At 41.2% G+C, this 15,649-nt stretch overlaps 1 protein-coding gene across 3 annotated transcripts in view; it reads left to right on the top strand.

Annotated features, from left to right (window-relative positions):
• The first annotated feature begins 681 nt into the window (after nt 1-681).
• col8a2 (collagen, type VIII, alpha 2) overlaps nt 682-15,649 on the top strand; it is a 71,453-nt gene continuing 56,485 nt past the window's right edge. The window contains exon 1 of one of the 3 annotated variants that reach the window (XM_061817385.1): nt 682-815. The gene's annotated coding sequence lies outside the window, so the exon portion shown is untranslated. The remainder of the gene's footprint in view (nt 816-15,649) is intronic. The other 2 variants (XM_061817353.1, XM_061817368.1) reach the window with 2 other exon arrangements.

The raw sequence follows: 15,649 nt of genomic DNA, 5'->3' as shown, positions 1-15,649 counted from the left end.
CACTGTACCGTGGTACCTTGAACCTTGACTTTCGGGTTTATTTGTTCTGTTCCGAACTTGTGTAAACCTCCTTCGACTTTTATTAACTTCCCCACACTCCTGTTAACCTCTCCTGTACTCTCATAAACACGCTCTATAATCCTAAACACCTTTTAAACTCTTAAACATATAGTAACAGTGTACCCAGTGTACATTTTATTCCTTGTAATGTTTTAATGATTCATTATTATCATTATTATTATTTTTACCGTTTTAATGTTTTATGCATTTATTTTATCACAACAAAATTTTAGTATACATTGAAAATCCCGCTATATGGAGCTATATATGTGATGTGGAATGTGGAAAATAAAATATACAACGCACTGATCTGTAATGGGTGAATTGCGATGTACATAGGGAATACTGTGGCTCAAATAAATGTTCAAAAATATAACCTGGTGTAGATACATAAACAAAGACATTATTTGTGGGAAAGAAACGATTAAATTGGAAACTTTCATCAGGTGACCTTTTATGACCTTTTATGAATATGGCTCTTCACAATCCCCTCAGAATTTTCTTTGTGTGACTGAAAATGAATTTATTTTCATACAAAATCCTAGCAAGTACTCGTGAGACAGACAATTGGATAGCCACAGCGTTGCTGTCTGTTTCCGTTTCAGGTCACCGAGCGACAGAGTTGGGAGGAGGATCGTTTCCTGGTGGCTCCCGATGGATGAGGTCACTGTAGGAAGTGGAATGTGCTCGTTTGACCTGTCAACTCCGTGTAGGAAATGTGAATCGTCATGTCGGGTCGGGTCGAGCCGGGGCAGGTTAGTCTGGGTTATTTTATTATTCTTCACATCTGCTGCGACCGGGACTTGCGCAGTTTCAGTTTGGTGAACGGAAATGATGTGGGGTTTTTTTTTTGGGTTACCGAAAACACCAATGCAAAATTAAAGACCTAGTCTAAACAAAAAGAGGATTCCAATCTTCGAGCATGAAAGAAGGTTTGGAGATCTGAAGAATGGTTGAAAGTTTGTTCTTGTTCAGTGCCGATGAGGCAAATCATGTATGAGCCAATCTAACCTCAACTTGGGTCCAATGCCCTCCCTCAAATGCTCTCTCTGACACTCATCCTAGACTTCTGACTCTATGATGCGCTTTAATAATTTAAATATCAAAACCAATAGCCGTCAATGAAGATTTTCCGAGTCATCTGACCTCATCTTGCGTTGGATATAAAGTATATTGTATATAGTAAAATAATAATAACCCCTGAATCCTAACCCCATAATTCTTGCTCCTCATCACAAGACTCATCAATCTGACCTCATCTCGGGTCAGAAAGCAAGATAATTGTAATCCTCCGATCTTAACCAAAACGGTTTAACCTGCTAACCTTAGACAAGCAGAACATACCCCTGTCAATGAACATGAACCTACCACAAAAATGTTGCGGGGTCAGCAACTTCAGACCATTGTATCCTCATAAGGACCTTATTACCCTCCATTACAAATGTGCGCTGAAAGGAAAAATAAGCTTCATCCAAAGTTGATGGTGGAGTATCGCATTGTGGTGACAAATTCTAGTCTCGTCCTGGTTCTGTTGACACGCTTATCTTTCACAGAAAAACAACTTATGTATTTATGAAGTCAACGGCCAAGATCATTTGACGAGTGTAAGCAAACAGAGATGTCCTGCAAACAAACGGACATCCCTTTTCCCACATAAACCAAAGCAGGTTTGAGGTGAAACTGGAGAAGAACATTATACTGTGGTGGGCCTTGAGATAGCTAGGAGCCGGCAGTTCGGAAATGAAAGCCGATATTACAATACGCAGAATTTAAAATCATTGTCTAATAGAGGTGCCTCTATTTATATGGAACGGAAACCGCAGCCAGAAAGTCATCTGTAAGTCATTCTTTAGCAGTTTATGGCAAGATATGGGGTAATCATCTTTTCAGCACCATGCTCCCATCATGGTCTTTTGCTCATGTTTTCAATTGCATAATTGTCCCAAATATTCACAAATTACCTCCAAGCGGTTGTTGACACACAGCGCTCTTCAACACGGATTCGCTGCCGCACAGCAGCGCCACCCTTTTTCACAAACCCCTCGATCTTATTTCCCCAACTGTTACGCTTGCATATTTCAATCGGCGAGGCGCGCGAGCGAGGGGTGGAGGAGGAAGGAGAGCGCGGGCGGGGAGGGCGGAGGGAGGAATGAAAAACACAAGGTCATCGAGAGAGAGACATTTCTTTCTTTCACACCATGTGTTACTGTAAGATATTCATTTCCTCAGCGATTCCTCTACCTCCCTCCAGCTCTTTGTTTTTCTTCTCCATCACTGTCAGTGTTCGCTGGCGGAGGTGGTCCAGGTCGCATCAAGTCCACTGGATCCCGTTTCTATCTTGGAGCCATCCCTCCAAATCGGCTTCCCAAATTGCGCACCGTGCGGACTGCAGCTGCGGTAACCCGAGACCTTTGTGCTGTACTTCTCGAATGCCAAAGACCATTAAAAGGAGCATGTTTGACGTCTCGGCCCTGATTGTGTGATTGAACTGAAGGGACAATCTTATTTAGCAAGTGTAATCTCAACAAACATCTGTTGAAATGCGGGATTTAGAGTTGCGATTTACTGCCTACCAACAGAGCCAGTAACGTGATTAATTGACTTCATATTAATAGTTTTATAACAAGCAAATGAAGTCCCTTTAATTTTCCTCCCGTTCTCTGTTTATCCTCATTTTGAAGGTCTACCCAGGTAGCCAGAACTAGTTCTTTAAACAGCGCAGTTTGTCTTTGAGTTATGGGACTGTCTCATCATAAATCTGAAAAGCAAAACCCAACATCATCTACGGTTATATTTCCAAATGCTAATTATTACAGCACGTGGAGGCAGAATTTATTGCATGTGGCAGGCAGAACAGCCGAAAGTGCCACATGCTTCTTTTGTCGGTCCCCATGCACAGAGGGTCCGTTTTCATTTCAATTTCTTTTCCCAGTCGTTAATGGGCTGAGTTCATCAGTGGAGACAATCAGGAAAAGGAAGAGGATGTTTTGGAAATCCACACTGATCCAAATGAGATCTGTTTTCTCAAAGCAGATGGAACTTAATATGCAGATCCAAGGCCACACAGTCAGTCAGGTCTTCATTCATATCTGACTTTGACCTGCGTAACCAGAAAAAAAAAATAACTTGCCTGACTTAACAGGAGCCCTCCACATCCCCGGAACTGTATATCTTGCATCTAACTTTAGATACATTGAAATTATTGCAGTAGTCAAACCGGCCCTAAACTTTTAAGATTCTGTCTTTTGAAAGTAGCAGTACAACAACCGGGCAGTATCCAAGAATCGGGCTAAACAAGGAAGAGAATGCCATCTTTGTTTGTATAAAACAGCGACTAAATGGAGAACCAATCTGTGGCTCGCTGGGATTGTCATCATGCACACAGATGACTTTGGTGCAGCTAGCATTGGATTTATTTTCCCTCTGTGACTGTAAATTAAGCATGTGGGTGTAAATAGTTGCTTGTACTTCCCGAGTTGAGGCCGGACAACTCGTGACCGCCTCACCGTGACAATGCTCCTGTTCACAACACCTGAGCATCCAATAATTCCTGGCCGAGAAGATCGCCTGCTGGAGCAACCTCCCTACCGAGCTCACTTCGCTCTGTTTTTTTCTCCTCTTTTCCAATATCATGGGGGTAATAAAGGGATCATGTTTTGAAGACGTCGATGATACCAAGATTGCTGGGACAACAGAGCTGCAGAGGACCCGGGGAGATTTCTAATATATGGTAGAATAAGATGACTTATGGTATTTTGGTCAATTAATTATAAAAAGTTGGAATTCATTGAATGTAAACATCCCTGCCCTGTTGCAACTAATTAACAAGGATATTCATCACCAAAACTGAAAACATCAGGACCGAAATATCTCTGCGTTAACGTTTAGTGCGGTCATTTGCATGTGGTGCCAATTAGCTGACAATGGACAGAAGTAGTCGGACTTCCAGCGCCAAGGAGAAAGATTGTTAAGTATATTAGACTGCTGGGTTAAAGGTTTAACAAAATAAAAGACTGTCCAGTGTCTTTTCTCACTGTCCAATATCCAGTGCTGGATGGCGTGCAAAATTTCAGGTCTTGTTTGCTGCTCTGTCTGGACATTCATTCACTGGCCAAAACCATTTTCCAAGCTAATCCTTTCATCATGGAAAGCAACGAAGTGCAGGTATGCACGATTATGTTGCTGACCATGGCTGATTGTGATCGTTTTTTAAAAGAATTATTATTATTATTATTTTATTTTCTTTTTTATCATACATGCCCCAGCATGTAATGTGAACTGTGATCCGAAGGGAAAGGTTGTCAAGATCGTGCTTCAGTCCCCATCCAAGTGTGGCATTTCGCCCCACGTGTTCATGAAAGTGAGAGTAGCAGGTTTTCGGTCCTCCAGGGCCAATTCGGCAGCTACGGTTACTTCAGCCCATTCTTCCGTCCTTTTTTTTTCCGCATGAAAAGAAAAACCCTGGCTCTGCCTCCCTCATGTGCGGAGCGCTCCATGTGTCCTAGTAAGAGGGTGAATTGGCCTTGGAAAAAAAATCACATACATGAGTGTACCCGGCCTTTAACACATTTCCCGCTGAGAAATGTAGATCATATCCTCCTTTCGTCTTACTCATCTCTCAAGCAGTCTCGCTTTCTTCCATTCATTCATGATTTTCCTTGGTTTAACATTCTTTTCTTACTTCACACAGACATGTCAGTTGTAAACCATTTTGATTGTGTCCCTTTGCGCAGATATTTCCACTGTAACTTGAACTGAGAAATGAATGTTAAATCTGCATAATTGAGCTATTTTGCTGCGATGGTAATAAAGTCTTGCTTTCTTAGTTGGAATCAACCTGTTTAAATATACACCTGCTCCTCTGTTTGGAGCAGAGTTCTGTATTGAACCCCTCAGCTCATCAGTTCTTAGCCCCCGATCGGCACAAATCGACTGGATCTGTTTAAGCTAACAGCAAGACTCGCTCTTGGCTCTCGGACCAGTGTGTCTTTGCATTGTTCATATGCATTTGTGCGTTGATGTGGATTCTTTTATGTCATCAAGATGTGCACTTGCCACTTTGATAATTTAATTTCCAGGAACAAGAATGCAAAAGTGATACTATTTGATGCAGCAGTTCTTGAAACATTGCAGCCTCTTGCTTTTTTTGGTTACCTGCTCGGCGTTACTGTCAGAAAGATTGAAACCTTCGATAAGAACTGTTTGTTTTCTTCTCACTTTCTCTTCTCCATCCTAAAGGGATACAGTATAACTTCGCTTAATTTTATTCACAACGCGGCAACACATTTGTTTTGATATCCTCTTCTTGAATTCTTCAAGTCTTCACATGCAGAGTAAGAAGATGGAATAGTCCATTGCATGAAAAGGGAGAGGGTGTTGTTTCAACAATCATAATAGATGAAATATTTTGTTTTTTCAAGTGTGACAATAAGAAGTGTTTTAAATTGGATAATTAGGAAATGTTTGTGGGCCCCTGGAAATTGCCTGTATTCGCTTAATGTCTGTCAAAGACGTATTTGAGGGCATTAAAAGATGGTTTAGCCATTTTGTATCATGAATAAGTTTTTAGTGGACCTACACAATACTTGTAACCCAGTCAGGGGGTGCAACCTTTGTAAATTTGTAGATACCACGCTAAGGCTGTCTTAGCTCATAAGGTCCTTCACATGCTGCCTACTTTTCCCACTTTTTGGAAAATGGGTGATGTTGTGATCAGGACATCCCCAAAAAATGTGTGAAACTGACTCATCCTGCAATATTTAAATATGGTGTCACAGTTTAGTTTTGACATCAAAAGATGAATACGACAAAGTAGAACATTTCACCTCTGGTTAGTTCTATACACCCAAATACGCAAATATCTTACAACTTCAACTTCATTGCGATCTCCTTTAACTGATCACTTTGGCTTCATACTTTAAAAACACGTGCACACAGCTATGCCTAAAAGTATTTATATATGATAGTGTACAGCGAATGAAGTCAAACATTTTCGACATGGAATATAAACCATGCACCGATTCATTCAGCCACACAGCCGAGGCTGTTCTCATCTGCGGGCCATGCCGGCCCACAGATGTTCCCTCTCAGGGGGATAGCTAAGGATTTGGGGAGTGTTTTGAAGCGTCGGCCCAGTGACGCGCTCCAAAGCCGAGGAGATTTCGGTGCCGGACCTAGAAAGAGTATTTGCCCTGCCTGCTGAACTCCGCGGAGATGCTGAGCGGGTGCTGAGAGTGATATCTCTTGAGGCACAAGATGTGAATGCGTGTACATTTTTTGTTGATAACTTTGTTAACCCACTTAACCTCTGACTTTTTCATGCCTCGAGTGAGTCTCGCCGTTATTTGCAATAAGGCCGTTCCCAGTCCCAGTAGTCAAACACAGATGCTTTTGTCACAGCCTTCTGATTTATCTTGGAAATGGTTAAAACCCTCTTCCTGATCCCAAGTTGACAGCTCAAAGCTTCCTTTTCAACTCTGCTGTATGAGAAATAAAAAAACACACAGTGGGAGGCAGCAACGTGAATATTTTAACTCATGGAAAGGTGACAAGGAAGATGTCACGATTTGACCTTTGTCACTGTCTTATGTCAGATATCCTTCATAATAACGTAACGTAATCCTGCAAAGTAACCTCAGTGTAAGAAGCACTAAAACAGACTCATGTTGTCTCCATTACATACTGAATGTTTTCTATTTAGTAATTTAATAGATCTCATGTTAACCTCCCTCTTAGTAGCTCACATATTTAGGTCGTTTGTTGCCAATAAAATAAAATATATACAAATCTGCACCTCCAGTGCTTCTGCATCATACTTTTAAATTGTAATGTTTTCCAGAAAGATTCCTGACCAGGAAGTTTTACTGTGGGAGCTGCCTTGTCCTCTTTAGCTCTGTCAAGCTAGTTAAATTTATATATTCCAACAAGAAGCAGTTTCACCGTGTATGCTTACCCTGTCAGTGGTATTTGAAAATACATAACTCACATTTGTATGGAGATATTTTCACCAGAATACATTTTTGAAGGGAAAAAGCAAATTGTAGCAAGTAATGCCAGGTTGTCAGTAGCGCGAAATGCAACAGTTGGTATTTCAGAGTCTGCATCCTTCAAATTGAAAAGATAAATGGACCACCTCAGGTGTTATACAATTATGAGACATTGTATTCAAGTCACAGTAGCTTCACATCTTTCTCCGAATCGTAATCTCTCGTTGTACATACTTCACTGAGAGACCCAGGAATCGTACTTACCTGCTATTAATTAAAATTCAAATCCAACCGATCAATCATCTATTGTTTTACACCCCGGCATTGTTTTATTTATTTCTCCTTGCCGAGTTGCTTGACACGTGTTTAGACATTCATCCGTGCAAAAGGGGAACATTCTGTGTGACAGTTTGTTTTGAAGGCTAATTTCTAATTTTTGAATTGTGTTACTCAATTGAGATGTAGCGTCGGAACCTCACTGCACATGTTCACCGTGAACGGACAAGTCCGTGAGGAGCTACCAAAGTAGCTACGTTTTACCATTAACATCATTGTCATGACAGTAGAGTCTCAATTCTTGTCTGTTGGACTTCTATCTTACTGTGATGGAGTAGCAACCATGCCCAAGGAAGCAACCTTCCTTGGGCTGTAAGACACAAATTTAGCATTTTTTTTTTTAAATCCCACCATCCCCCTATAATCAAGGCAAAAATGAGACATCAGTCTGGAACACTTGCTCTCAGGGCCAAGTGTATACATTGGAAGCCCATTGGAACTATCAGCGATTCATATAACTGAATCAAGGTTAAATCTTTCTTTATAGTCTTATAAAATCTTTAAAGTGTTATTGCACTCCATCATCAGGCCTGTAATGACCAAGGGCATCTGGTTGCCCTTTCGGTTTATTATGTAACTCACAAATTCAGCAGCACCCACTGCAGATGGAGAATGTACACAACTTTTGCGGACTGGATCCGTACGCTCCGTTTCAATGTGTTTCCATTTTGAAGCCCCTTTGGAAAAAGAAAACTTCGTCCAAGGCTTGTTTTTCAACAGGCGCGCTTGAGCCGGCGTTGAACATGCAAACATGTTTCTCTTTTTCCGTTGAACAGAAAGAATAGCGCAGGACATCTGAACCAGGTTAGGTTTTAAAAAGGAACAAGGGTGTCAAGAGACATCATCTCTCGTTTGTAGGAATTGATGCCAAGGAACTATGTTGAAGGGAGGGGAGGAGCTTCATTGAGACAGGCCATCGGCTTGTCTAATAGAAAACTAGCGCTTTGCCGCCATCTTGTGTCTACGAAAGGCGATTCTTAACTGTTTTAGTGGGGGCATCAATTCCTCGCAGATTTTCGTTTTTTTCGTCAGCTCCCGGTCAATGTTGGGTGAACACTGTATATTTTTCTAACAATTTAACTCACGGCGGTTAGATAAATGGTAGATTCCTGATTAAATGAAGCTTTTCTAAGAAACTTTCATTGAATTTAAGGGCACAATTATCCGCCGAAAGTAGACGAAATACTAATGAGCGCAGACAGCATAAAAGGTTGAGCAGCTTAATGAGTGTTCAGTCTGAGTTAATGCTTTTTAAATGCCGATTTACATGAATCTGCATGAAAACTAGCCTTGTTGTCTACTGTAGTCGAGTCTGACCTATCGGTTGATATGTCATTCCGACTATTAATTGGCACAGGAACAATTCCATCATACGTGAATCGTCCCAAACGTCAAACACAATTAATGTTGGGATAAAATACTGGACCGTGATTAAGTACAGAATCAGAAAAATTGCATACTATTAAAATTAAGATGTTCATGTGAATGTCTGGACAAAATAGTGCCTCCTGAGCTGGGGCCCGGTGGCACGAAGCACTGAAAACGTATGTTTGATCCAACAAGATGATTTCCTTTTATTTCTGCGGTTCTGAAAATTTCCACTGCGTCGGCACCGAGCGTAACTGTCTCTGGTGCTCGTGCGCTTTAAAAGGGATGAGGTCGGGATTCACTGAGGTTTCAAATGGGAAACAGACCAGCAGGGAGTCTTCCAGGAGTGATTATGTGGGATCGTGAAGTCCGTCCAAATGTGTACGGCTGCTCACCACCTCACAGGGATGCAGAGGGGCTTGACGACTTTATACAGTATCTATGGCTCGAAACATCCTTTTTTTTCACATTCTGGTATGCCCTCTTTAAACGTGTATTGCTTCATGCCAAGCAGTTCTGGCAGGCACAAGAAGCTGTACGGTGAACGTTGTTTTATTAAAAGAATGATGCCTACTATTTTCGACCAATTGTAATAATTACTTGCTTAGCGAGAGATTTCCCGGCATACCCTTTTTTTTTCTGGCACTTGCTAATGTAGCTTCCTGCCTTTGTCTGAATTATGCTGGTGGTCCTTGTCTGGGCTTCTGGTTTCTCATCTTTATTTAGTTTTGCTCGTGGACAAGAAACAAGCCACTAATAGTGAGCATGCATAAGGGTCAACTCTTCCTATTAGTAGCAAATTGTTCCTACTTTGTGTGATTACTTCAAGATGACTCAGTTACCTGTTTATCTGTCAGCAGTGTTTTGAGACAGTAAAAATAACTGAAACAGTTATGGAATTTTTAGAGAAATGGCATTCACAACCTTCGTCAGTGGAGATTCTGTCGTCTAAACAATCCATTTTTACATAATTTGTTTAGATCCTGAACTATTCCATTGTTTCCATTATAAAACCTTTATGGTACAGGTACTTTTTTTTGGCAGGGGGCGGGGGGTCGCCATGCTTTGACATTGTTTTCAGTCATACACAACAATACTCAAAACAATAAAAGACTAACGATAAATCTCCAAGACCATGATAAGGGCATGTTATGTAGTCGCACATATGTCGCCACAAACACTTGTAAAAATGTAAACACGCTAACAAAAAGTACTTTTTATTAGAAGCTTTATCTTTTAAAACAGACTTTAGCCTTGTTAAAATTGTTCACAAGATTTGAACGTAGCCTCACTTCACTCCTCCGCCAGAAGACATACAACGAATCAGAGACAGAGATTTTAGATAGTCTCTCTCTCTCTCTCTCTCTCTCTCTCACACACACACACACACACACACCACACACACACACACACACACACACACACACACACCACACACACACACACATTAATAGCAGCCACCCTGTAGTAGCCTTGCACTTACCTGTTACCTTAAGCTTCAGGAACTTTGGTTGAAACTATGGCGAAATATCTACCATCAGATGTAAAATATGTCCTTCCCTCATTTGCCCAGAAATTGTTAGCACAGTAGCATAATTGCCCCAGAAATTTTAGATTCACGGTGTGCTTGTTAAATAAGATGTTTTTTCTTTATGAGTGTTTAAATTCTTCATCTAGGTCGGGGTAATCCTCAAGGTTGAATCTGGGCAATTGTTGAATTTGCTGCGGGTTTTTTTCTTTAAAGAATGACATGGGCAATTATGCTACTATGCTAACAAAATGCTTTTCAGCTACTTTGCCACAATCGCAGAATACAGTCAAACAGAGCAAGGTCTCTCTGGTCAACACGGAGTCATAATCTGAACCGCATGTCCTATTACTGGGTCCTCTTGCTCCTATCCACATTCCTTCACTCTTTCATTTCAGCATCCACTCACTTTGTCCGTCTCACCCTGCAGGCTGCTTTAGGGAATACTTCCTTCATCCTCTGTTTGATCACAGTATCCGAATTATATTACCCGTTTGGAGATGATGCTTGTCACCCACCAACAATCTCTTTGACCTTTCCCAGTGGCATGCAAACTTTACTCTATACGTACTGTATATGAGAAGTGTGTTCAAACGTGTGTTTATGTGTGTTGTGTATTCAACGTGTTCACTGGTGAGCAGCACATCTGCACCCCAGCTGAGTGTTCCTTTAGGCGACATCTGCGCTCTTCGGTTTTCAACATCTTGTACTGTAAGTCCGTGTTGAGGCGTGCACGTGTTTATCTACGCCGACTACGATAAGGCAAGCCCAAAGAGTGATTGGTAAAAAGATCAATGGACGTCTTTCATCTGTTAACCTTGCACAATCATCACTACAATGCTCGCCAGGAAGGAGAAAACAAGTGACGTCTTTGTGCGCTTGAAGCTTCCATAGACAATGTGTTTGTCTTTGGCTCCTGGATCAGCAGCAACGGCATTTGGAGATTGATTAATGCACTCAGAAGCCGTGTGATTGCCCTTTTCTGCGGGTTTGTCTTTGTCGTCAGGCATAAACATTTATTACCTGGAGAACGGAACAGAATGAGCTGTTTTAAATCTTGGTGGGTTTAGGATCAGGCTTCTGTTTGTGTCTCACGTGAATCATATGAACGGTTTGAAGTCAAAGAATGTTCCACTCACATTTTTATATATTCTAGATGATTGTTCTTCTCAGGTTTAATTATCTCGTAGTTGTTAGTTAATTCAAACGCAAAATAGATTTAAAAATTTCCTCCAGATCTGATGGAGATCTCCGAAAGTATATTTGGCATCAATTCCGATTTAACATTGCATTTGATCAGTTGCTCTCAAACATAATCAGGTTTGTTTGTCATTTTTTTTCATTTGTAATTTATGTCATGCCATATACTAAATACACGTTCAAACCTCAGTCAAATTTTGTTTATCTTATTACACACTGTTCACATGCCAGGAACAAACCCGTTACAGCACTGCGGCTATGTATCATAACAACTCGAGTATGTGCCGCAAAATGTATGGCTCAATATGATCACACTTGTCATTGTTGTGTCTACCAAGTATGCAAAATGTTCCTGTCCAATTGTGAAATGCAAAACCAAACAATACAGGAATTCCCGGAACCACAAAGAAAACCATAAAACGCACAACCGTAAATTATTGAACGCCTCCCTACTGGAGAATGCTCGACTCCGTATTTGCGATGACGACAGGCTGAGTATTGAGTAGTATCGGCGGCGCATGTCGAGTTTGCATGAGAGTAAAGCAGACAAAAATAAAGTAGCGGGATGTGAGGTCAACATCAGTGCTCCCTGCTTTGATCGACTTCATCGTCTCCCATGCAGGCTTCGATGATCGCCGAGGCGAAGCTAGCAGCAATTTATGGCATCATTTTGTTGTCGGGGGGTCTCATACAGGCTTGGATACCTTTAAAGAACAGACCACCCATGAGCACGACGTTACACTCAGCATACAACTGGCTTTTGTGGGGAAATGTCACGACTGAGTTGTTTTATGACAGCTGTTTTATATCCACTGCTCAATTTTGAGAGCAATGATGAATTTTTGTCACGGACAACTTGCATCTGCTGCAGTATGTTCGACCCTCAAGTGCACTGGTTTTTCTATGTTTTACACCAAACATCACCTGAGAAAATACTCGGCTCGCAATGGACTGATTCTTTTTGTAAGACGCTAACATTCCGCACGGTTTGAACTTTAACGCTAATAGAGGAGGAATTTTTTTTTGTGGCATGTGAAAATTACTAAATAAATCAAGCCTTTCAAATAGAGTAAATGTCAAATGTCTTGTACTTAAAAGTTAAATACAACTGAACTGTAACAAAAGTATTGGACTGTAGTAAGTAGCATTAAGTAACATTAAGCAGAGTTTGAACATTTAATTCTGTGATTCTTTTGCAAACCTCTAGAGGGCGTCCATATATCAGTCCTTTAGGCCCCATAGCTCAGTGGTTAGAGCGTCGGTTTGGTAAACCAGGGGTTGTGAGTTCGTATCCCACTGGGGCCTCCACTCCCCGAGATGGGTTGCGTCCGGAAGGGCATCCAGCATAAAAACTGTGCCAAACAAGTATGAGCGTTTCACTGTGGCGACCCCTAACGGGACAAGCCAAAAGAAACTTACTCTAGAATCGCTCTCCTGTATGGCAATTGGGACCCTAAATTAGTTTGTAGTTGGACCTATTTGAAAAAAATGGAGAGTTGCGGTCGACACGATGCCCTGAAAATGAAAAGACCTCCATGAATGAGACCATCCACAAGCAAAATGACGAGAACAAGTAGTTTGTGTGATTTTCCTAAAATGTATTCAAACAATTCAGACCAAACTTTTGAATGCATCTTGCGTTTATTTGTTTGAAGTCTTTCTAAATACTCGTGGCAGTACTTTACTGTTAATTAAATGAGGTCTATCCCTTTTTTTTTTTTTTTTAATTTGATTCCAGATGTGTTTCCCAAAGATTTTCAGCTCAAGGGTTGTTTATTTACTCAACTCCAGAGAGTACCAGCCGTCTATTTGGAGCGAGGCCTTGATTTAAAAATAGGCCTTTATTTACAAACGCTTGTGTATGTTAGTTACATGCTGTCTGTTGACTGTCAAGAAGAACACGTCCTTTAAGCAGGTGATGGCGCGGGGCGTGGTGTTTATTTGGCTAGAGGCCACGTTTGGAGAGTATAAAATACTTTACATTATTACAAATAACATGAAAGCCTTTGGGAGAATATAAACAAATGATCGACCAGCTTCTAGCAATTCACACAGAGAATTGGTCAAACTATAAAAAAACTGAGGTTGCGACCTTAAGTTAACGGAAGGCTTCACAAGACTAACCACCGATGCACATCCCGCTAAATATTTCCAGCATTTAAGTAGGATGTTACTCAGATTTATTTACTACATGAGTTGCTCGTACGCCCCGAGCCTGGAAGTTTTTATCTCCTCTACCACCTTTTCCGAAAGTAATTTATGAAAGACTATAATTTTAACAAGATGGTTTTGAGAGCACTTACATTTTCTCATCCAGTCACTTTGCAATTTAATCATTTAAATGTGTGTTCTCAAGATATATTGATACTTATTTTATAAATGTAAATATGTTGTCAGTCCATTGGTCCAGTACAGTGCAGACGGTGATATGTCTCCGGCCACCAACAGTATCTTTTCCTCAGTGTTGTTTGTTCAAATAAAAGTACAATCTGCTATCTGTGCCCAAGTGCAGACAGGATATTATGATAGGCATACTTTCCCCAAACAGGAAGCATTTAAACCCGAGCAACAATGTGGTTTGTTGTTGTTCTGATTTGTTTAGACCGCAGCCACTCCCCGACCCCCATTAGGATTGTATGCAAATTGACGTTTTATTTCGGCGCATTCACTTGCGCCTTCAAGTGATGAAACACAATCGCTTTCCATCTGAGGTGGCGGAGTTTTTGCTTCTCTATTCTCACCGATTTTATCGCCCCATGTTTGGGTTTCTGTAATTGATGCCGAACTTGGAAAGTTGCGCTGCTTTGTCATGTCAATCAAGCCCATTTCATGTCATCACACAAAGTCGGAAAGAAGAAGGAAGTGTTTGTTGTCCTGATAATGTGTGAATGTTACGCCATGACAACACTTGGTGTGGAGCGTGATCGCATGGACAGTTTGGGTAGATCGTCAACGTGCTTGCCTGACTTTACCCATCCTCCGACTGTATTGTCTATTTGTCTTTCTCACAAGAAGGCGACTCTCTTCGCAAAGCGGTTCAGCGTCAGAGGCTGCAGTCCACTCGTAAAATTCTTCTTCCTGTCCAGGGGCTCAGACGTTTCCCAAACATTTCCAAACCTCTACGTCAACAGATATCATTCCAGGTCACGGCGAAGGAAAATAAATGGCTACAAAAAGAAGTTGGGAGATGACATTTTGTTTTTGGAAAAAAAAAACGTTTTATGGATTCAAAGCAGTGGCAAGCAAGGAAAGATGAATGATTATGAGCAGAACAGCAAAGACTGCTGATTGCGGCTTGGGTGAGAAGGCTGCTGTTGGAAGGGGTTTGGTGTGCCCTGAGCAAGATGATTGAAGGGTGGGGCCCAACCTCGTGTTTTCCCTCCTGGTCCCCTTCTCCTTCTCCCTGGAAGCCACCCTTGACAAGAGTTGTATTTGCCCAACTTCCATTTGGTCTTTGTCAAGCAGTAAAGCGATGAAGGATGAGACCGGGGTATGCGCAGCGCTTATAATGTTGACGCCCAAAAGTGGTTAGCATGTTCAAGAACACATGTGTGTCCAATTGTGCTCCTCATTCCATCAAGGCTGGCTATTATCAGGTATCAACATGTGGGGTCGACAGAGTTCCCTCAGTTGACGTACGTTTTACAACCAATCTAGAATAACAGCTAAGATTTGAGCTCTGAACAACTCGAACACCGTGCTGCCCAGGATTGTCATGATATTACTAAGACAAGCATATAAAAAAACTATTTTCTAGTTTTTACACTTTATAAATTGTAAACAGCAGTAACCAAACTGAATTTTCATGCACGCCAGACCCACATAATGGCGAAGAAGACAGTGATGTAACTAACAGAAAACATGCCTTAGTAGGCTGTCTAAATTTGGTTGTTGATCACAGAGTTGGCTCAAAAGATTTGACTTATTGCCTAGTTGACTCGGAAAACGGTGATAAGTTTAGCTCAAAGAAAACTTTCCCTAGTGTCCAATTGTGGGCGGTGACAACAGAGATTGACATGATGATAGGAAAAAAAATCGACAGGATTAAACACAACTCACATTTTGGTATTCCTTTCCTTTCTACACACGATGACCATTCAAATTTCAATGCAAATTTTGGCAGAAAATTGAACAACTTTGAATTTCAAACTCAAAATGTAGAAAGTTGCAA

Source organism: Syngnathoides biaculeatus, chromosome 1, assembly GCF_019802595.1.
Source record: "Syngnathoides biaculeatus isolate LvHL_M chromosome 1, ASM1980259v1, whole genome shotgun sequence".
NCBI lineage: Eukaryota > Metazoa > Chordata > Actinopteri > Syngnathiformes > Syngnathidae > Syngnathoides > Syngnathoides biaculeatus.
This window is presented reverse-complemented; position numbering and strand designations above follow the sequence as displayed.